The 23405-nt window shown below is 31.8% G+C and overlaps 1 pseudogene; it reads left to right on the top strand.

Annotated features, from left to right (window-relative positions):
- Positions 1 to 7511, top strand: part of LOC149183724 (cytochrome P450 86B1 pseudogene) — a 36037-nt pseudogene extending 28526 nt beyond the window's left edge.
- Positions 7512 to 23405: the final 15894 nt, after the last annotated feature.

Raw genomic sequence — 23405 nt, 5'->3', positions numbered from 1 at the left:
TAAAATCTAAATGGGAATTTTTTCCTACCCAACATCAGTTGGCTTATATGGGGAAATTATTTCTCTATCTTTTTAATAAGATTTTGTTTATCTGAAGGTCATCCATACAAATTTTTCACTTTTCTTGTATATTAACCATTAACTATGGGGAATATTGAGATTTTTCACAAGTGGTATACGTTCACCTTTATAAGGGAACAAATTATTTACAGTCTTTGCTTTGAAAACATCCCTTACTCCTCCATATTAGTAGACGAAGAGAAAACTAGTAAGGTCAAACTTAGCTAGTATTGTATCTGTTTTTTTAATGTAAAACCCTCTTGTACCACCCCACTCTCTTCAGCCAATTGTTAAAATCAATTCTCCAAATATTAATGAAAAGAGTGACACATAAGAGAGTTGAAATCGCGTATGTGTGGGAAGTGTATGCGAACCCGTCGAGGTACCAAACAGGCATATTAGCGGTGGGTCAATGCATACATGGTATTAAGGAAACTTCATCAGGGCATTGAACAAGCCTGCTGGAAGCAAATCAATGTCGGGAAAAAGAGGTTATTTAATATTTAATATCTAAATACTAATCCTTAAAAAGACCTCCTAACTAGGTTTGTTACCCGGTTGTAGAGAGAAGGTTTAAGAAAATAATAGCTACTCCTAAATTTTGGATTAATTGTTTTAGACTGGGTATTCAAGTACTTTCATTTTTATGAGCTTATCTGCCTTCATTCATCTAATGTGGGATCCTTTGAAATAGTGTAATGCGTGAATTGTTTTGAAAGTTTTTATTCTGACCTTTGGTAAATTTAAACCTATTATTCTAAACCATAGATAATTTCTTCATCCCCATGTGTCACTAGTTGTTGTGTCCACAACTGTAAAAATTCTCACTATAGATTAACCTGATTATGCAATATAACTAAAGTAAAATAATTAATCTACTTCTAGAGTCAAACTTGCAGAAGCTTAATAGATTTGATAAAGATCAAGCAGAATACATATAACCAGAAGCAGAATCAATGCACATGAAACAAAGAAGAATACTCAGGGGAAAGCCTTGGCTAAAAACCCCACTATATGTATTATCATACAAGGTGGAAATACATCAAGATTACACAAAGCCTTAGCTCTCACAGCGATCCAGCTCTTAGTATAATCCTCCTGGATGCTCACAGGCAAACAAGGCTTCTCACAAACCTTCTCCTCTACCCTCCAAGCCTCCTATTTCCTTGTGTTGTTTCTCTTGGGTGATCCTATTGTTACCAAGTGTAACACTGATCTCACACCCTATAAAACTGCGCAATCCTCGAGGAACCTTGTTCCTTTTGCATGGATGAGTTTCCTTTATAGAAAAACTCATGCGACTGATAGTACAATGTCCATGTCTTTAATCTCAACTAGGTCTTTCTCTGAACTAACATGCATGAGTTATCGATGAGAGAATCCTTAGTTATCTGGAGTACACTAGTTGGATGCATGCATGCATTAACTGACTGAACTCACAATTAGTTCCTCAAACTGTTTGGAACTAATTTAACTGGACATAACTCAGTTAACTGAACTAACTAATTACAACTCAAATACAAGTCATCCTTATCTCCTTAATTAAGGGATAATGTCCTTAATTTAAGGGATAATTGTTGCATCACTTCAAAAAGACTTCTAGCTTGAATTTTTCCAACTAGTTAACTCATGATGAATTAATTAATTATTTTTCAAGCAGCGTGTGAGACTAAATTTGAATTTTAATTCTCAATTTTGATTAAGGACAAATTAAAATTGGAATATTCTCAATGCTATTTTTAGCATTTCATGTTGCTATTCTCAACAACAACACCCCTTTTAATTTTTCAAGAAATTATGGGCCCCTCTATGTAAATTTTGGTTAAAATGGCTTTTAAAATTTTTCACTTTTGCTAACATTTGGTGATTTTTACTTTTCTAGGTTTTCTTCATGGTTTTTCTTTGCTACCACCTTTTCAACAGGTTCAAGTTTCACTTCATTATGACTTACGGTTTGGGAGATATCCTCAGTCAAAGCTCCGTCAATTTCATTATTGAGACATAAAATATGTAAATATATATTTTATTATATTTGCATAACTTGTAAATAAAATTAATACTCAATATATAAATAAATTTTATTTATTTATTTAACTTTAATTGATTAAATAATCATTAACTAAATAAATTTAATTTAATTTAATTTTCAGTTAATTAAATTGTAAATAAATTTAAATATTTAATTAATTATTAATTTAATTTTAATAATGTTATTTAAAAAACCACCCAAAAAATATATATATATATATAATAAAAACAAAACGCACATTCTTATATTCTTATATAACATGACTCTTTAGAAGGAGATTTGTGTTTATATTTTAAAATTTAATGGTGGAGAGGGGGCCACCATCCACTTATGTGGACTCCCCTCTCCCACATCCATGTGACATTATACTCTAGAAGGAGATTTGTGTTTATATTTTAAAGTTTAATGGTGGAGAGGGGGCCACCATCCACTTATGTGGACTCCCCTCTCCCTCGTCCATGTGACATTATACTCTAAAAGGAAATTTGTGTTTATATTTTAAAATTTAATGGTGAAGAGGGGGGCCACCATCCACTTATGTGGACTCCCCTCTCCCTCGTCCATGTGACATTATACTCTTTCATACTCCATGTTAAACTATGAGTAACACCGTCTGCCCCTTTATCATTTTTTTTAGTTTTATTGTAGCTTAATTTTTTAATATATATTTTAGTTTTATATATAATTCTTTTATTTTTATTTATAATAATAATAATAATAATAATTAATTAATTAAAATATAACATTAATACATAATTGTTCAACATTATGTAATTAGCAGTACTCATTTAGTTTGGGAACTCAAATTTTGACAAGTGATATCTTGAATTTTATTTAGCCAAATGAAGGTTTTTTTGGAAAACTACTTCGGAGGAGAAATATATGGAAGTGGTTATTTGACTAGATTTAACCATTTAAAGCACCAAAAAATAACAGAAATGAAGATTATGAATTTACAAATAAAATTAAAATCTTAAGTTTGTTTTGAAAGAATCTTTGGCCATGGAGATTTGTTGTTTCTAACTCATTCCATGATTGTTTGATTGTTAATCTTTTATCCACAAAAAGTAAGGGAAAGCATAATTTTTCTTTATTAATTTATTAAATTAGATTTGAATTTGATAATTTATTTTTCATAATTTTAGAAATCTAAAAATTTTCTCCATTTTTTGGATTTAATTTTAATTTTAATATGTTTTGCTAAAGAGTTTGTTTCAGGGAGAAGAGACTCAAGAATCTTGGAGCAATTGGATTAGAGAAATAGAGGAGGAGAAGGGATTTTTCCAACTCTAAGATCATGAAGCAAAACTACTTGCAACATGCTTTCTTCTTGGTGATTTCATTTCTAATTATAAATAACATATTAGAGAATGAAATTGGGTTCATTTTTGTTGCAAGTAGGGTGACCTTTTACACTACTGTAGAGAGGGATTTTATTGTAAGTTGAGAGGAATATTCATATCTAAGTTCTTGGGGGTTTTCCTTTTAAGATTTAATTTATATTATACTGGTAGATCTTACGCTATTATAGCTTTATTCTCTATTGGCAAAGTTGAAATTGCTGGGAGGACTCTTATAAAAACTCTTTTTTGAATACATAACATAGATCCAAGTTTAAGATTGCACTTCAAACGCTTTTATTTGTGAATAAAAATCTTATTCTTTTATGGAATATTTATACAAGTAATTCCATGTTTGAGCACTATTGTGAGATATGTGAATTTGTGTTTATTAGATCAGCTATTTGATCTTATAGTTATATAGATTTGCTATTGATTTCCTGATTTCTCGTCTTTAATAAAATTTATAAGTGACTATTTGGTCATAAATTTATCATTATAAATAAATTTAATTGTCATTAAATTGTGTGAATTAATTCCATGTTCCAATGACTCATCTTTTATTATTTTGATCTCTAAAACACAGCATGTCTTCCACTTAAAATATTAGTTGTTAAAAATTGATCGTGCAGGTCTGAAGAGGCTGGGGTTATGTTGCCGGTTGTGGCTTTGCAAGTTTAGGCTCTCTTTCTCTAAAAGCAAACTTTTGATGAAGGAAAGAAATATAAACGTAAAGGAAAATATGAACAAAAACGTGTTTTCTTTCTAATGTGTTCACTGTTTATTGTATACATATACCAGTTGCTTTAGGTTGTATCTTGAGCTTGTTCCTTGATAGCTACATGGGTGAACATTATTGCCCATCCAGGTTCTGGAGTTCTCAATGTCTCCAAAGAGGATTGAAACTTCCTCTCAAGCCAGCATAATACCAGTGCAAATTTTCTCATGAAACTCACAGTGTTAAAGGCAACATCGTGCACTCCTTCAGTACTCATTAAAGAACCAATCTCTTATTCTTTCTGCCTGATTACCCCTTAATCTATATAGAGTAACACTTTCCTGCCAATCCTTTCCGATAGTCTATGAAATCCTCTTGGCTTTCTTGAAGATTTTGTGCTCTCTTTCGAGTAGTCGTCTCTCTTGAATTTTTGTTGCCATACTTCCCCATGGACCATATTTCCAATAACGTATGTCCCCAGTTTGGACAAAAATCACCTTTCAACCTTTATATCATGTTATTCTACATGCTTTAGGTCTAGAGTACTCTTGTGCCATCCTTGCAACTTCCATCTGCTTTTCTTCTATCAAGCTCATGCCCCTCATAGTTGTTTGCATTAAGCAGATTTTAAAGTAGTCTTGTACCCACCCTTATTATTTTGAACCTTACGAGTCATCTTTATCAAATTATTATTTAAAAATCATTATGTTCTAATTATGCCAGAGAGAAACTAACAAATCTAAAAAATGATTGTATTTGATTTTACTTCAGTTTTCACTTGATAAACTCATTTCGTTATAGTGTGTGTGCATCATGTTCAGAATTAGTAGGATATATTTTAGTTGACATTTGTTGTTGCAGAATTTATAGGTTGCTATTGACCATGGAAATTTAAGATCACGTAGAGAGATGGGGCATATTAGTAAAATAAATAAATGCATAATGAATATTCATTGAGAAGGTTGGCTTATATACACACGTCATTTCATGTTCATAATCAATAGGTTATATTTTAGTTGACATTTTTTGTTGCAAACTTTATAGGTCGCTTTTGAATATAAAAATTTTAGATCCTAGACTAATTGACTAGCGGGGTGTATTAGCAAAATATATAATTGCATAATGATTAACAATTGTCCCAAAAGGTGCAGAGAGAGGCCCATAGGATTGTTAAATTGGAAATGTTGAATTTGAAAAGTTGTACTTTGGTTTGAAATAATAATTGTTGTTGTATTATATTTAGGTTGTTTAGTATATTTGTGTTAAGTTGGTAATACACAATAGATGATGAAGGTTCACCAAGATATAATATACCACTTATTTTACCAATGAAAGATTTAGAACTATTGTGAAGAAATATTGATTTTCTAGAATGGATTTTGTCAATCTCTGATATGCTGGCATTTAAAATATAAGTTATATTTTTATTTCCATTTGTATTCCCTATTATTAATGATTACATATTTGTTATAAAGCAAAATAATGATTTTTTAAAAATAGTAATAAAGATTTATATGATAATTATATATTTGATTTATTTCAACCATATTAATAAAATTTACATTTTGAACATTTCCATTTTTTTATATAATTATAATTCCAAAAATATAAATAATCATTACACATCAAAATAAATAAAAAAACATACCATTTAAAACGATATTTTATAATATTTCTTAAATTCTCAAATGCATATGTAATATATTTTATTTAAAGCAATGATAATCCATTCATAAAGAAAAAAAGACAGCATATTCATATGAAATTTTAAGATTGAACTCATAATAAAATTTTAAGATTCCATCCATATCATACACTCAATTCATCATAAATATTTATAATACTTTTGTAAAACAAGTTTGTTCATATATATTAAGATTTTTTTTCTTATTTATTTTATTTATTTAATTAAGTTAATATTTTAATTTAGTTTTTAAATATATTATAATTTTTTTTAAAATTATATTTGGTTTTAATTCTATAAATCAATTTTAAATTCCAATAAAAATTAAATTTAAAATAAATTAAATTAACACATTAACGGACGTAGCTTTTATATATAGATCCAGCAAATGTGGAGTACATTCTCACAACTAGGTTTTCAAGTTTTCCAAAGGGTCCTGCTTTCAGGAGCGCGTTTAGAGATGTTTTCGGTGATGGATTGTTTAACGTCGATGGAGAACTATGGATTCAACAAAGAAAGGCGTCTGTGGTAGAATTTAACTCTGTATCTAGTCTCACTTATGTCTTGAAGTCCGTACAAGACTCGCTGCGCCAAAATCTGATTCCTGTCCTGGACAACACCATATCCAAGGGAAGCGCCACCGATCTTCAAGACATGCTCTTTCGTTTCACGTTTGACAACATCTGCAAAATTGCGTTTGGGGTGGATGTGGGGTGTTTATCTCCATCTCTGCCAGCCATTCCTTTTGTCAAAGCATTCGATGATGCTATTGAAGCATCATATAGTAGATTTTTAATGCCTGTATATTTGAGAAAGATCATGGGATTTTTCGGTTTGGGGATCGATGCGAAACTTCAGTCTGCTCTGAAGATCATCGACCAGTTTGTCATGGAGATCGTTTCAGCTAGAAGGGAGGAATTGGGTATGGGAAAACTTGGAATGTCTCGTAGCCATGCAGATATATTATCTATTTTTATGAAATCTTTGGACCAAAATGGAATCCCATATTCCGACACTTTCTTACGAGGCATTTGTCTGAGCTTCATTCTTGCCGGCAGCGACACAACATCTGTGGCACTTTCCTGGTTCTTTTGGCTGCTTCTTCAACATCCCCATGTGGAAGAAAATATTTTGAAGGAGATCCACCGCATTTTAAAGAAGAGATCAGCTAATGTCAAACCCGGTGATCCACTTTGTTTGAGCAGGGAGGAGCTGAAAGAAATGCATTATCTGCATGCATGTTTGTCCGAGACAATGAGACTTTACCCTCCTGTGCCATTGGGCAGAAAGGAGGCGATAGAGGACGACGTGTTGCCTGATGGGACACCTATGAAGAAAGGGACTGCTATTGTTTACGTTACTTACGCCATGGGAAGAATGGAAAGCATCTGGGGCAGAGACTGCATGGAATTCAAGCCAAAGAGATGGCTTAATGATGAGGGTGTTTTTGTGAACCAATCTGTTTACAAATATCCTGTTTTCCATGGAGGCCCTCGAATGTGTATGGGGAGAGATTTTGCATATTTGCAGATGAAGCACGTGGCGGCATCCATCTTATATCGTTACAAACTGAAACTGGTTAACGAAGGTGAACAGCTGAATTATAAGGTACGGGGATTGACTCTCTTTATGAAAAATGGGCTGAGGGTTACCCTCCAACCAAGAGGAACTGACAAATAAGGTCTATATGATATATCACAGCGTTTGCCATTGTACTTGCACGATAGTAATTTAGTATCGTCGACTGTGTCGAAAAGCGCATTTACTACATAATGCGATTTCTTTCAACTACGTACTCTTGTGTCTACTGTCAATAATTTGAATATTGATTATGAATAAATAAAGGGATTGTATGTTTTTTATTCACTATGAAATATTAAAAAAAATTGGTTTTTCTTTTAAAAATGTGTAATCAGAAAACTAAATTCATATAGTTTTTTTAAATTAAAGTTATTTGGTAGTATGTCAATTTTTTTTTATAAATGAATTTTGTGTATCTAGTTTTAGTTTGTTTGATTTGAAAATAAAGAAATTATAATCATTGATGTTAGTTTTTTGTAATTTTGTTTTTTTCAAAATGAATAACTCATGCTCTCTGGGTTTCCATGTCTCAATGTATAAGTTAGACCAACATAGTTACTTATTTTGGTTTATAGGCCTCTGCAATGTAATCCTTTTATATGCCAATCACCTTTTTTCTAAATAAATAACATTTACCAATTCTCTCTCTTACTCATATATACACAATTAATTGTTTGTAATAATAATAATAATGTAAAACCTATTAAACTAATTTATTAACTTAAATGGTTGAAAATTTTAATAATAAAATATAAACCAATTTAAAATAAAATTATAACACAATTAATTACTTGTAATAATAATAATAATGTAAAACATATTAAACTAATTTATTAACTTAATTTGTTGAAAAAAACTAATAATAAAATATAAACCAATTTAAAATAAAATAAATTGAGTTGATGATAGTTAAATGGAGAAAGTATTTATGTTAATATAAAGTAACATTCAGATAGAGTAGTTTGCCTTGTTTTTCTTCTATAGTAAGTAAGCTTGAATTTAGATTTAGATATATTTAGCATTTTTAGAATTCTCATTATGTAGGAGCAATCTCAGTACTGGTTTGGTTGTGCCTTATGTCAATTTAAGGATTGTTTTCTTGCAAGCTAGTTGCAAAAAAGTAAATCGGATTTCTCTCTTCTTGTTGATAAGTAATTAGGAATACCCCAAGTTAAAGATTCATGGGTAACTAGAACCATTTAAACTATTCATAATCACCATCACAAATGAATAAATGCTTATTTGGGGCCTTGATGTGGTGATCTCCCCATTGTTGATTTCAATCTTTTTTGGCCATCAACAAGTTACTGCACTCTTTTTAGTTGTAATCTTCTTATTAAATAAAATGTTAATATATTTTATTAATAATGTTATTTGATTTATCTTTCCTTCTACATTTTTTTCCTTTTAATTATCATTCTTTAGATTAATTTTTAACTAAAACTTTTAAGATAATTTAATATTATTAATCATTTTATTATATTCGTTTTTTAAACTATATTTTAATTATTTGCAAGAATTTATAAAATTTCGAGGTCTCTATTTGTTAATGGCCTACCACTTGGAGTTGGAGTTCAAGGTTTTTACTTGTCAGTGCTCTACCACTTCAAAAACCAAAGTACTAACAAAACAACAAAGTATCATGCCAAAAAAAACCTCAGAGTACACAAGAGTTTCCTCGAAATACATGATATCCCTAGGATTGACCAAATGATGTAGAAATTATTCACTATAATCTACCTCTAAATGGATATAAGCATGACATTACAAATCAACCTTGAAAAGAATGGGAAAACCAAATAACCAAATAAAATATAGACATCATAAAAAGGAATGAGAAGAAATGGAAGCATCCTCCTCAATTAGATTGAGATCCCCTTGATTGCAACAACTCAATCAAAATAATGTAGAAAATATTCACTATGATCCACCTCTAAATGGACATAAACAAAATATTGCAAATTGGCCTTGAAAGCAATTGTGAAACAAAAAAACCAAATAGATTGAAAGTTATACATCCAAAAAAGGAGCGATAAGAGATGGAAGCATCCCCCTAAATTGAGTTGAGATCCCCTAGGTTACAGCCACTCAATTCAATAGTAGGTGCAATGTTAACCTCAATTCTCTTGATACACTCACTCATGTCCTTTTGGTGAAGAACAATGTTGTTTAGGATCAATAGATGTTCCATTTTGGCATCAGTATAGTTGAGAAGAGCTTAATCCAACAAATTTGTCCTCCAATATAGGTCAATAGTTAGTAGAATTTTATTCTTTTGACCATGAGTGTGGCTATTTCCAACACCCATTCCCACACATCTACAATCACTTTTGAATCTGACAAGCACTAGTGTTTTATAGCAATGTCTTCTTCCAATTCTCTTAACTCCTCCATAACCTTTGATGGTAGCTACTCCTTATTTAATCTCACTGAGGTATATTCCCTCATGCGAGGTTGGGAGCCTTCTTGTGATCCACAACCTCAACATCGCCTTTTAGAGGGTGCTCTTTGTTGAACAATTCTAGTGAGCAAGGGGAAGTGAATAGGAACAAAATTTAGTTAAAGAAGCAACAAACATAGGCTAAAAAGATTAGTTAATTCGAGCATCAAAAAATTCCATGACCATTAGGAGTGATCACAAAAAGTAGAGAAAATCCCAAGGTGTTATAAAAGGAGAGGATGAAAGAATGCTAGAGACTTCGTCTTAAGCCTAAGATGAGAATTATTAGTGGAGCTGAGGATGATGGAATAGAATTCCATTGATGCATAATGGAGAAAGGATCCAACTCACTTCCATCCACCCGAAGCAACATGTGAGGATTGAAGCCCAAATACAACCCATCAAGAACCATAACCACTAGTTGAGATACAACCTCCATATTTATACATGATGGTAGTAGATAGAAGCACATCGGCCTCTCTCGTTGAATGAGGTGACAATATCCTCGCCTTCTAGAGAAAAAGAAGTGTCCCTTCACACCTCATATGATAGGGAACATTCTTTCCCGTCCCAAACAAAAATATTTCATTATAATTCATTGTTGAATTATATTATTAAATTAATTATTGATCATTTAATTTTTCAAAATAGTGTGACACTTACATTTATTTCTCATTTCTTTTAAATACATTTTATCATTAATTTTATACGTTTTCTTACTATCATTTTGTATATTAATAATCTAATTCAATATATTAATATAATTTAAAATTTCTATTTACCCTACTCTTTTCTTTTAAATTCCTAAAATATACTAATACTTTTATTTATCTAAATTTAATATCTAAAAACAAACCCCAAAAAATGTATATATAAATTGTGTAACTTAATATCTTAATATATTCGTAAAAGACAAGAGAATCTCTTACACCTCTCTAAGGTAGCTCCTAAGAAATTTAGGAGGCGGATTCTAACTAGGAAAAACTAAAGATAATAATAAAATTGCTTTACATGACTGGAATTCCTATCTTAAAAAGCTTTATGAATCTCCAAATGTCATAGATAACTTTGAAACCCTGCTCACAATGAAAGAAGTTTTCTCATTAGAAGACACTGATTTTGGGGTTAAACGCCTGTCAAATGGGAAAGTTAAGGACATTAAAGGTTACCAAGTGGAAATCTTAAAAATTGGAGGTCTTATCCTCATCCCCCACATCCACAAGCTTTTCAATGAAATAGTCAAGCAAGGGTTCTCTAAACCTTGGACTCAAAGCCTCATTATCCCTATTTTTAAAAGTGGGGATACAAATAACCCCTCTAATTATCAGACAATTATGATCAAGCCTCTCTTAGCCAAGTTATATGCTATTATTTTGGAAAATAAGTTGAGAATATGGCTTGAAAGTGAATGTAAGCGAGATAAAGGCCAAGCGGGTTTTAGAAGGCAGCACTCAACAACAGACCACCTCGTTACACTTAGGATCATTGTGGAGGAATGTTGCAATGATAAATCCATTCTCTTTTGTTGCTTTGTGGACTTTAGAAAGGCTTTCGATACAGTTCCTAGAAACAACCTATGGAATAGATTAGAAGAGCTAAAGGTTCCTTTTGAGTTGAGAGATGCCACTATAAGGTTATACGAGAATGTAATTGCAAAGCTTAAGAGCAATGAGGGGTGGTCGAAATATATTAAGTGTAATATCATAGTTAAACAAGGTTGCCCCCTCTCCCCTACCTTATTTGGCATTTAAATCGACAAGCTAGAAGGTTGTTTAGAGGAAACAGCTTGTGGTGGCATGATCTTAGCTAGGATAGTCATCATTCTTCTTCTCTATGCTAACGATATTGTTCTTCTCGCAAGGTGCCCATCTGATCTTGATAAGCAGCTTAGACTTATTAAGGATTTATGCTCTACCATGGGTATGACTGTTAACACTGACAAAACAAAAGTTATGATTATCGAATCCAAGAAGGACACTTACACTAATTTTATGTATGACAATAGTAACTTGATGGAAGTGTCTTCTTACAAGTACCTAGGAATTGATATTCATCACAAGCTCAACTGGAACTAATGCATGGGCTAGCAAGTGTTGTTGCAAGTAGCTTGAGAGGGCATAGAGCCTGCTTGATGATTCTCAAATGAAGTTTAGAAGTTTATGATCAGATATGCATTCATAACATGTAGCTTCTATGTTTATCATATGTTCGATAAAATGTATATCTTGTATTAGTCATGTCTAGGTCAAGATCTTGCTCAAGTTTTGAATGGTTGGAAATTTTATCTTCTTAGTTATGTTTCTAGAAAGTCATAGACAATTCTGGGAAGTGGTTTGGAGGCTAGCCTAAAAAGGTGGCATAGATCTCACCACCACATGCACAAAAATGGGGAATTTTAGTTATAATTTCATGCTTGTGGGCTTATGGGTGTGGTTGGAGCCTCATAATCACATGAAAAGTGTGTCAAATGTGTGCTTGGGGTGTTAGGCTTGTGAAAAAATAGTTCCAACTCAGGATCTGATCATTAGAGGTTGTGGACTGCCTTTTGGATGATTTGGTGCTCTTGAGAGGTATCAAAAAGTTTTCGGTTTGTTAACCCCACTTACATAACTGGAACTTGGAAGTCAGGTCATATTATAGTGACACTCATCTCATGTTTACCCCGGAGAATTTGGAAAAGCGGGTAAATGTGGGAGGATGCGTTATAAGTTACACTGAAGGTTTTATGTTGTTATCAAGATTGCTTAGAAATCCTTCAGTTACTTTGCATCCCTTCTAGCTCAAAGAAGCACTTGTGAGGATGATTAAATTGCAAAAAAGTTACATCAAGGAGTATCTTTACTTTACCTTGTTTTCATTTATGATTTTTTTTTTCAAAACTTATTTTGAAACAAAATATTTGTGAAAAAAAAGTGATATCTTGATGCAACTTCATTTTTAACTACTCCCTAGTTTTAAAATCTCTTTTCTCAATTAAATCCTAATCATTTATAACTTTGCGAGACATAACTTATCAAGACTTAAACTTAAGTAAAAGCACACATGCTTTCCTCATATTTGGTCCTTTGTTTAGACATATTTTCCTAAGTGGTCTCGTTGAAGTTTTCTTTCAATCACAGTTTTTCATTTACCTTTTACTTAATGTTTGCATTTTCTTTCCTCATTTTCATTCTTTGTGGGGTTTGATTTCACTTGTGATTTGGATTGGATTTTGTGATATTTTTAAAATCTAAATGGGAATTGTTTCCTACCCAACATCAGTTGGCTTATATGGGGAAATTATTTCTCTATCTTTTTAATAAGATTTTATTTATCTGAAGGTCATCCATACAAATTTTTCACTTTTCTTGTATATTAACCATTAGCTATGGGGAATATTGAGATTTTTCACAAGTGCTATACGTTCACCTTTGTAAGGGAACAAATTATTTACAGTCTTTTCTTTGAAAACATCCCTTACTCCTCCATATTAGTAGACGAAGAGAAAACTAGTAAAGTCAAACTTAGCTAGTATTGTAACTATTTTTTGTAAAACCCTCGTGTACCACCCCACTCTCTTCAGCCAATTGTTAAAATCAATTCTCCAAATATTAATGAAAAGAGTGACACATAAGAGAGTTGAAATCGCGTATGTGTGGGAAGTGTATGCGAACCCGTCGAGGTACCAAACAGGCACATTAGCGGTGGGTCAATGCATACATGGTATTAGGGAAACTTCATCAGGGCATTGAACAAGCCTGCTGGAAGCGAATCAATGTTGGGAAAAAGAGGTTATTTAATATTTAATATCTAAATACTAATCCTTAAAAAGACCTCCTAACTAGCTTTGTTACCTAGTTGTAGAGAGAAGGTTTAAGAAAATAATAATTACTCCCAAATTTTGGATTAATTGTTTTAGACTGGGTATTCAAGTACTTTCATTTTTATGAGCTTATCTACCTCGATTCATCTATTGTGGGATCCTTTGAAATGGTGTAATGCGTGAAATGTTTTGAAAGTTTTTATTCTGACCTTTGGTAAATTTAAACCTATTATTCTAAACCATAGATAATTTCTTCATCCCCATGTATCATTAGTTGTTGTGGCCAAAACTGTAAAAATTCTCACTATAGATTAACCTGATTATGCAATATAACTAAAGTAAAATAATTAATCTACTTCTAGAGTCAGACTTGCAGAAGCTTAATAGATTTGATAAAGATCAAGCAGAATACATATAACCAGAAGCATAATCAATGCACATGAAACAAAGAAGAATACTCAGGGGAAAGCCTCAGCTAAAAACCCCACTATATGTATTATCATACAAGGTGGAAATACATCAAGATTACACAAAGCCTTAGCTCTAACAGCTATCCAGCCCTTAGTATAATCCTCCTGGATGCTCATAGGCGAACAAGGCTTCTCACAAACCTTCTCCTCTACCCTCCAAGCCTCCTATTTCCTTGCATTGTTTATCTTGGGTGATCCTATTGTTACCAAGTGTACATTGATCTCATACCCTATAAAACTACGCAATCCTCAAGGAACCTTGTTCCTTTTGCATGGATGAGTTTCCTTTATAGAAAAACTCATGCAACTGATAGTACAATTTCCATGTCTTTAATCTCAACTGGGTCTTTCTCTGAACTAACATGCATGAGTTATCGATGAGAGAATCCTTAGTTATCTGGAGTACACTAGTTGGATGCATGCATGCATTAACTGACTGAACTCACAATTAGTTCCTCAAACTGTTTGGAACTAATTTAACTGGACATAACTCAGTTCACTGAACTAACTAATTACAACTCAAATACAAGTCATCCTTATCTCCTTAATTAAGGGATAATGTCCTTAATTTAAGGAATAAGTGTTGCATCACTTCACAAATACTTTTAGCTTGAATTTTTCCAACTAGTTAACTCATGATGAATTAATTAATTATTTTTCAAGCAACTCGTGATACTAAATTTGAATTTAGTTCTCAATTTTAATTCAAGGACAAATTAAAATTGGAATATTCTCAATGCTATTTTTAGCATTTCATGTTGCTATTCTCAACAACAACACCCCTTTTTTTTCAAGAAATTATGGGCCCCTCTATGTAAATTTTGGTTAAAATCGCTTTTAAAATTTTTCACTTTTGCTAATATTTGGTGATTTTTACTTTTCTAGGTTTTCTTCTTTGACTTCTTCATGGTTTTTCTTTGCTACCACCTTTTCAACAAGTTCAAGTTTCACTTCATTCTTGGGAGATATCCTCAGTCAAAGCTCAATCAATTTCATTACTGAGACATTAAATATGTAAGTATATATTTTATTATATTTACATAACTTGTAAATAAAATTAATACTCAATATGTAAATAAATTTTATTTATTTATTTAACTTTAATTGATTAAATATTTTAATTTAATTTAATTTTCAGTAAATAAAATTAAATATTTAATTAAATATTAATTTAATTTTAATAATGTTATTTAAAAAACCACCCAATTTATATATATATATATATATATATAAATATAACCACCCAATTCATATATATATAAATATAATAGTTAAATAAAAACAAAACACACATGCTTATATAACATGACTCTCTAGAAGGAGATTTGTGTTTATATTTTAAAGTTTAATGGTGGAGAGGGAGGCCACCATCCACTTATGTGGACTCCCCTCTCCCTCATCCATGTGACATTATACTCTAGAAGGAGATTTGTGTTTATATTTTAAAGTTTAATGGTGGAGAGGGGGCCACCATCCACTTACGTCCATGTGACATTATACTCTAAAAGGAGATTTGTGTTTATATTTTAAAATTTAATGGTGAAGAGGGGGGCCACCATCCACTTATGTGAACTCCCCTCTCCCTCGTCCATGTGACATTATACTCTTTCATACTCCATGTTAAACAATAAGTAACACCGTCTGCCCCTTTATCATTTTTTTAGTTTTATTGTAGTTTAATTTTTTAATATATATTTTAGTTTTATATGTAATTTTTTTATTTTTATTTATAATAATAATAATAGTAACTAATTAAAATAGAACATTAATACATAATGGTTCAACATTATGTAATTATCAGTACTCATTTAGTTTGGAAACTCAAATTTTGACAAGTGATATCTTGAATTTTATTTAGTCAAATGAAGGTTTTTTTGGAAAACTACTTCCGAGGAGAAATATATGGAAGTGGTTATTTGACTAGATTTAACCATTTAAAGCACCAAAAAATAACAGAAATGAAGATTACGAATTTGCAACTAAAATTAAAATCTCAAGTTTGTTTTGAAAGAATCTTTGGCCATGGAGATTTGTTGTTTCTAACTCATTCCATGATTGTTTGATTGTTAATCTTTTATCCACAAAAAGTAAGGGAAAGCATAATTTTTCTTTATTAATTTATTAAATTAGATTTGAATTTGATAATTTATTTTTCATAATTTTAGAAATCTATAAAATTTCTCCATTTTTTGGATTTAATTTTAATTTTAATATGTTTTGGTAGAGAGTTTGTTTCAGGGAGATGAGACTCAAGAATCTTGGAGCAATTGGATTAGAGAAATAGAGGAGGAGAAGGGATTTTTCCAACTCTAAGATCATGAAGCAAAACTACTTGCAACATGCTTTCTTCTTAGCGATTTCATTTCTAATTATAAATAACATATTAGAGAATGAAATTGGGTTCATGTTTGTTGCAAGTAGGGTGACCTTTTACACTAATGTAGAGATGGATTTCATTGTAAGTAGAGAGGAATATTCATATCTAAGTTCTTGGGGGTTTTCCTTTTAAGATTTAATTTATATTATAGCGGTAGATCTTGTGCTATTATAGCTTTATTCTCTATTGGCAGAGTTGAAAGTGCTGGGAGGACTCTTATAAAAACTCTTTTTGAATACATAACATAGATCCAAGTTTAAGATTGTACTTCAAACACATTTATTTGTGAATAAAAATCTTATTCTTTTATGGAATATTTATACAAGTAATTCCATGTTTGAGCACTATTGTGAGATATGTGAATTTGTGTTTCTTAGATCAGCTATTTGATCTTATAGTTATATAGATTTGCTATTGATTTCTCGATTTTCTCGTCTTTAATAAAATTTATAAGTGACTATTTGGTCATAAATTTATCATTATAAATAAATTTAATTGTCATTAAATTGTGTGAATTATTTCCATGTTCCAGTGACTCATCTCTTATTATTTTGATATCTAAAACACAGTATGTCTTCCACTTAAAATACAAGTTGTTAGAAACTGATCATGCAGGTCTGAAGAGGCTGGGGTTATGTTTCCGGTTTTGGCTTTGCAAGTTTAGGCTCTCTTTCTCTAAAAGCAAACTTTTGATGAAGGAAAAAAATATAAACATAAAGGAAAATATGAACAAAAGCGTGTTTTATTTCTAATGTGTTCATTGTTTATTGTATACGTATACTAGTTGCTTTAGGTTGTATCTTGATCTTGCTCCTTGACAGCCACATGGGTGAACATTCTTGCCCATCTAGGTTCTAGAGTTCTCAGTGTATCCAAAGAGGATTGAGACTTCCTCTCAAGCCAGCATAATACCACTGCAGATTTTCTGATGAAACTCACAGTATTAAAGGCAACGTCAAGCACTCCTTCAGTAGTCATTAAAGAACCGAACTCTTATTCTTTCTACCTGATTATCCTGCAATCTATATAGAGTAACGCCTTCCTGCCAAGCCTTTCCGACAGTCCATGAAATCCTCTTGGCTTTCTTGAAAATTTTGTGCTCTCTTTCGAGTAGTCGTCTCTCTTTAATTTTTGTTGTCATACTTCCCCGTGGACCATATTTCCAATAGCTTGTGTCCCCAGTTTGGACAAAAATCACCTTTCAACCTTTATATCATGTTATTCTACATGCTTTAGGTCTAGAGTATTCTTGTGCCATCCTTGCAACTTCCATCTGCTTTTCTTCTATCAAGCTCATGCCCCTCATATTTGTCTGCATTAAGCAGATTTTAAAGTAGTCTTGTGCCCACCCTTGTTATTTTGAACCTTACGAGTCATCTTTATCAAATTATTATATAAAAATCATTATGTTCCAATTATGCGAGGAGAGAAACTAACAAATCTAAAAAATGATTGTATTTGTTTTTACTTCAGGTTATGTTGTGTGTGCATCATGTTCATAATTAGTAGGATATATTTTAGTTGACATTTGTTGTTGCAAACTTTATAGGTTTCTATTGACCATGGAAAGTTAAGATCACGTAGACAAATGGGTATATTAGTAAAATATATAAATGCATAATGAATATTCATTGAGAAGGTTGGCTTATATACACACACATCATATCATGTTCATAATTAATAGGTTATATTTTAGTTGACATTTTTTGTTGCAAACTTTATAGGTCGCTTTTGAATATAAAAAGTTTAGATCCTAGACTAATTGACTGGCGGGGTGTCTTAGCAAAATATATTAATGCATAATGATTAACAATTGTCCCAAAAGGTGCAAAGAGAGGCCCATAGGATTGTTAAATTGGAATTGTTGAATTTGAAAAGTTGTACTTTGGTTTAAAATAATAATTGTTGTTGTATATATTTAGGTTGTTTAGTATATTTGTGTTAAGTTGGTAATACAAAATAGATGATGAAGGTTCACCAAGATATAATATACCACTTATTTTACCAATGAAAGATTTAGAACTATTGTGAAGAAATATTGATTTTATAGAATGGATTTTGCCAATCTTTGATATGCTGGCATTTAAAATATAAGTTATATTTTTACTTCCATTTGTATTCCCTACCATTAATGATTACATATTTGTTATAAAGCAAAATAATGATTTTTTAAAAATAGTAATAAAAATTTATATGATGATTATATATTTGATTTATTTCAACCATATTAATAAAATTTACATTTTTATATAATTATAATTCCAAAAATATAAATAATGATTACACATCAAAATAAAAATAAATAAATAAATAAATAATAAACATAACATTTAAAACAATATTTTATAATATTTCTTAAATTCTCAAATGCATATGTAATATATTTTATTTAAAGCAATGATAATCCATTCATAAAGAAAAAATACAGCATATTCATATGAAATTTTAAGATTGAACCCATAATAAAATTTTAAGATTCCATCCATATCATACTCTCAATTCATCATAAATATTTATAATACTTTTGTAAAACAAGTTTGTTCATATAAAAAAAAAAATTATTTATTTTATTTATTTGATTAAGTTAATATTTTAATTTAACTTTTAAATATATTATGAATTTTTTTTAATTATATTTGGTTTTAATTCTATAAATCAATTTTAAATTCCAATAAAAAAATAAATTAAATTAACATATTAACAGATGTAGCTTTTATATATAAACATAAAATATATAACTTTTAATAAATTATAAATCTATATACAATTAATTACATAAAATAAATTCTAATAAATATTTTATTTTAATATATTATATTATTTTTATATTTTTATAAATTATAATAAATATTTTATTTTAATATATTATATTATTTATATATTTTTACATATTAATAGTATAAAAATATTAATATTTTTTAATATTAAATAATTGGTAATAAATTATAAGTTTATATACTATTATAAATATTTTTATTAATTAGGTAGACATCAATGGTATTAGCTACCAAACGTCCCAACTCTTGCAAATCTGTTGTTTATCTCGTGATTTTGGCTCTATGTGGTTGATGCTTTAAATTTCCAAAGGTTAATATATCCCATGGGTTTATTGTTATTAAATTATGTTATTGACATTGGATCAACTCGGTAGAGAAGCAACTCTTTAAATATGAAACTGATTAGTTTAATTATGAAAAGAAATATATCAATGACCACTTAGCTTGTCACACCAACTATCGTCGATGGAACGAAAGGTTATTCTCCACGTTTCGTCGATGTAACGTTTACCATGTTCCTGGCAATGAATCCATAGTCCTGTGATTGGTGCAAACAAGGGAAAATTTTTCAAATGATTGCATTATTGGATTCTAGTGCAGATATTAACATCCTTAATATCAAAAATATTCCAGCCAAGTACTAGGTTTCATCTGAAAGGGATGTGGTAGGCCTTGGGAACAAGAAACTCCAATATGAAATTCCCAAAGCTTCATTATGTTTTGATACTCATTGTGTGCACATGAAGTTTGTTATTGCAGACATTCCTGTTGACTTTATATTAGGAAATGTCATTCTAGCTGCAGTAGAGCCCCATGGCTCAGCTAGGCTAAAAGGAGGGAGAGTCGGTTATTTGATTTCTATTCCTACATCAAAAGGCAGGAGAAAGAAAATTGAACTCCCTTATGTCTCAAGTCCAAGAATTTCAACAATGGTCCAAGCCATGCAAAAACTGGATAAAGAAGAATCTTTGTTGGTAGATCTCAAAGATCTGAAAGGCACGCTAAGAGTTGAAGAGCAATTAAAATTGCCCCACATAAAAAGAAAAATCCAGGATCTGAAAGAAAAATTGGAAGAAACATGCTGTTCAGAAGAACCAAATGCCTTCTAGCATAGGAAACAACATACTATCAAGTTGCCTTACAAAGAAGGGTATACTAGAAAAACCTGTAAAAGCATAGCCATCCCAATGAGCAAAGAATACAGAGATCTTTGCCAGAAAGAAATTCAGCAATTACTTGATAGAAGACTGATCAGAGAATCCAATAGCCCCTGGAATTGCTATGGATTCTATGTGAATAAAAGAGCTGAACAAATTAGAGGAATTCCTAGACTTGTTATAAATTACAAGCCTCTAAATTCAGTTCTGGCTGATGACACCTACCCAATTCCACATAAAGGAGATTTGATCAGAAGGATTGCAGGTGCCAAGATATTTTCAAAATTTGATCTCAAAGCAGGATTTTGGCAGGTTGCCATTGATGAAGCTGATAAATTTAAGACTGCTTTTAGTATTCCAGCAGGGCATTATGAATGGAATGTAATGCCATTCGGCCTCAAGAATGCTCCATCAAAGTTCCAGAAAGTAATGGATGATATCTTCAAGCCATACTTTGATTGGCTAATTGTTTATATTGATGATGTTTTAATTTTTTCCAAGAATATTGACGACCATTTCAAACATGTAAATATTTTCTTGAAATTGGTTCAAAAGAATGGATTGGTGCTGAGCAAAAAGAAGATAGAAGTATTCCAGACTTCTATAAAATTTTTGGGACATACAATTTGCAATGGGAAAATTTCTCTGCAACAGCATGCCATTGAATTTGCAGATAAGTTCCCAGATGAGCTTAAAGACAAAACACAGCTGCAAAGGTTTCTGGGGTGTCTAAACTATGTCAGCAATTTCTACCAGGATTGTGCTAGTGACAGGAAGATGCTCAATAAACGACTTGGTAAGAAACCCCCTGAATGGTCAGATCTCCACACCAGAGCAGTCCAAGAAATTAAAGCCAAGGTAAAATCTTTACCCATATTATATGTAGCTGATGACCAAGCATTTAAGATAGTTGAATCTGATGCAAGCAATGTAGGATGGGGAGGAATCTTGAAACAAAGAATTGGAAAAGAAGAACAGGTTGTTCAATTTGCTTCGGTAGTCTGGAACCCAGCGGAGCAAAACTATTCTGTCATTGAAAGAGAGGTCAAAGCAGCATGGAATTGTATTAGCAAATTTGAAGTTTATTTGATCAACAAGCCTTTTCTTCTTAGAAAAGATGCCTCAGCTATGCAGAAAGTCTTATCTAAAGACATCAAGAAAGCTGGAGAAGCAAAGTTTGCCAGATGGCAGGCACTCTTTGCAAATTTTGACTTCACAGTAGAGCATATCAAAGGAAAAGATAACAGCCTTCCTGATTTCCTTAACTGAGAGTATATTGAAGAAAAGGAAGCTCATGTTATGATTATTGTCACAGAATGGGACAATAATCAGAGACAAGAAGTTTTGAAAACTGTGCCAGATGAATTAGAATGGGAGACTTACAAGAGAGACTGGAAGCCAACTTGGCAGCTTCGTAATACCAAAGTTTTGGATGCAAATTTGCAGCCTCATACAGATCTGCAGTATTATGTACCAGAGAGAAAAGTCTACCCAAAGGGAAGATAGTGGATACATGACATGGTCTATGATAAGGCTAGAAGAGATGCTGAAGTGGCAAGAATAGCACTAGAACAAAATTTTCATGATATTGCTACCATCTGGTTTCATGGAGCAAGAGACACAGGAATATATGAAAGACATGTCTGTATCTATAGGACCAGAGATTTATGGAGAGAACCTGGTCATGGCAAAGTTCACCCAGCAGCCCGATGGCCCAGAAATGATCCTCATATCATGTTTCCTGACAATATTTATGATTTTACAGACTACAGAAAACTCTGGTGGAAATTTTTAAACATTGATGATCAAACAAAGACTCATTATACCAGAATCAAGTTCAGCACAGTTGGGCATTATCAAGGTTACCAGCAATGTGAATGGTTCATGGATTGGTGGAAGGACTACGAGATAAACAAGACAGCCATGGATCCTGTAGAGCATGAAAAATATTGTAAAAATATGGGTAAAACCTGTATTATGCAATGTAACAAAGAATGCAATCACCCAGTGTATCATACTGTAAAGGAAATGGCCAACACTGAATGGACAACTTATCAATCCTCTTTGTATAATAATTCGCTTGAAGAATATATGAGAGAGCACATGGAATGGCTCGTCCTTACCAAAGTACAACATCAAATCGTGCTGGGGAAACCTATCATTGTCCGACGAATCTACACCAAAGCATGGGACATTATGCCATATAAGCTGGACCGTTTTCCGAATCTCAAGATATTTTGATGTGAACCAGTCACAAGGGCTAAATTGTGACCAGTTTTCCCGTGGGCTTCACTGTTCAAAAGCCTCCACAGTGTAATATTCTCCATTAAAGTCTTTTCTCATGGGCTTTAGTACAAAAGCATCCACTGTGTAGAAGAGTCATGATATCTGTCATATTTACTTTTAGTACAAGAATCTACTTTACAGATAATATCTTAGCGTTACCCGAAAGCAATTATTCGGTCCATCTTTTAGACCCGAATCTTTGTGCGGACGTCGCTCTGATAAAAGTTGGAAAGCAATGATTCCTTTAGCTTTAAGTCTTTTCTTTGTACCGACCAACAGAATGCTTGTCCCCCCTTCACTTCCTATATAAGAAGGGTAAGGCTCATTTGTTTGGCATCGGAGTTTGAAGTCTTGTGAGTTTTGAGTCTTGAGTTTAGAGTGTTTGTTGAGTCGAGTGGATTTCCTGCTCTGCATCTACGGACCTAAGGGTCTGATCTACTTGCACCATGAAAGATACACTCAAGTCCTTAGGTGGTTTGGAAGCCTGTGCATTAGTGTGCTCGGCATTGGTGAGAACCTAAAGTGGCTGAACCATTAGAAAGTCTTTCAAGTCAGTCTATAAATGTTTGTCATAGATTTTTGAGGCAGAGTCTATCCATCGCCAGAAAGCCTCCAGTATTACTTGTTCTTTATGAACGGTATATAGTCCGGTAAAAGCGACGACAGTCAATCTCTGTAAAGAAA

The sequence above is a fragment of the Pinus tabuliformis genome, chromosome 3_2, assembly GCF_031772625.1.
Source record: "Pinus tabuliformis cultivar Carrire ecotype Pingquan chromosome 3_2, CPIR1, whole genome shotgun sequence".
In the NCBI taxonomy this organism is placed as follows: Eukaryota; Viridiplantae; Streptophyta; class Pinopsida; order Pinales; family Pinaceae; genus Pinus; species Pinus tabuliformis.
Note: the sequence above shows the minus strand (reverse complement) of the source record. Positions and strands in the feature narration are given on the sequence as shown.